The sequence below is a fragment of the Galeopterus variegatus genome, unplaced genomic scaffold (genome assembly GCF_000696425.1).
Source record: "Galeopterus variegatus unplaced genomic scaffold, G_variegatus-3.0.2 Scaffold2858, whole genome shotgun sequence".
In the NCBI taxonomy this organism is placed as follows: Eukaryota; Metazoa; Chordata; class Mammalia; order Dermoptera; family Cynocephalidae; genus Galeopterus; species Galeopterus variegatus.
The window spans coordinates 146,132-147,636 of record NW_007728969.1 but is presented as its reverse complement, the minus strand read 5'-3'; the positions used below and the strand labels follow the sequence as shown (position 1 = coordinate 147,636).

General features: G+C 42.3%; 1 pseudogene; it reads right to left on the bottom strand.

Annotated features, from left to right (window-relative positions):
- LOC103599130 overlaps positions 1 to 236 on the bottom strand; it is a 4,501-nt pseudogene extending 4,265 nt beyond the window's left edge.
- Between the last annotated feature and the right edge of the window lie 1,269 nt (positions 237 to 1,505).

Genomic DNA, 1,505 nt, shown 5'->3' with positions numbered 1-1,505 from the left:
AGAGGGCACACCATATTGATTTTTGAACATAGCCTAGTACTTTGCACGCAGCCACTTTTTAATAATTGTTCCATTCAATATAATTTCATTGTGTACCTACTGTGCGTTGGTACTGTTAAATTAATGAGGTGTCTGTTCTTGTAGTAATCAGTCAAATTGGTTTTTATACCATAGCCCTGACTAACAGTGTGAGCTTTGAGATGACAGAAGTATGGCTCAAAACCTGACTCTGCCATTTGCTAGTCCTGTGGTTCTGGGTGGGTTTCCAGACCCTCTAGGCCTCACTTTCTTCATTATAAAATGAGGTTAACCGAGGTTTGCAATCCCGTTGCCGGTCCCCGGTCCGGTACGGGGGCAACACTGAGGGTTGCGATCCGTTGCCGGACACGGAAAAAAGACAAAAAGACAAAAAAAAATAAATAAATAATAAATAAATAAAAAAATAAAATGAGGTTAATATAGAACCACCTACACAGAGCAATGGTGAAGATTAAATGAGATTATGTGTGTATAGTGCTCTGCATAGCAGCTGGCTGTTAGTTAGGGCTGATATATAGTAATTAATATTGATATATTTAAAAGAACAAGTATTTGGCCATTTATGTTCATTCATTTAGCATCCCTTAAATTTTTTCTATATGCTAGATACTTATTAGACATGGGATGGAGATAAGTAAGATTCCTGTTCTAAAGGAATTTGTAGTTTCTTAGTAGAGGTGGTCATGTAAACAACCAATGGGAATGCTTATAATTCCATGGTCCATGTGGGTCAGTGCCCAGAGCTGTGTGCATCCAAAAGTAATTTCAAACTCATTCAGATTTCTAGAATACCATGAAAAGGAAACTTATGATTCCCCAATCCTTATCATTTCCTCTTTTCCTCTTTCATAACTGCCCTCAGACCACTGAGACCTGCAACTCACTTCATGTCATGGGCCTTGCTGAACTCTCCTGCCCTACCTCATCCCTGCCTGCTGCCAAGACGCCCTGAAGGTTCCATTCCCTTTCTTATCTCCAATTCTCTACACAGTCATTTCTCTCTGCGTGAAAGTTTCTCTTCCTCTCTGTAACCTGGGTAACATCTCCTTTTCCCTGAAGACTTAGCTCAAGCATCACCTTCGATGACAGGCCTCCCTGGTCTTAGCCTTGGTTAGATACCTCCCTTCTCTGCCTGGTGCCCCTAGCACCCAGTGCAGGCCACATGATGCTATCTAACCCTTTGATGATGTAATTGTCGGCATCCCCCTGCTTTCCTGGCTGTTGTATGTGGATTACAGGCTGATCCTCCTGAGAGGAGATCATGATTTCCTGTATTCCTGGGCACCCTGGCCCCGTATAGGATGGAGGGAGGAAAAGAGGAAGAAAGGAAAGTGGATCTTCCTAGAAACCACCCAGAAGGTCCTATAAGTTTGACAGTCCTCTCTGGGGCATTTCTAACATAGTCTCCACCTGTGAGTGACATTTTCTGGTCTAGGTTATAAAATGACAGTCAAAGCAGAATAGTG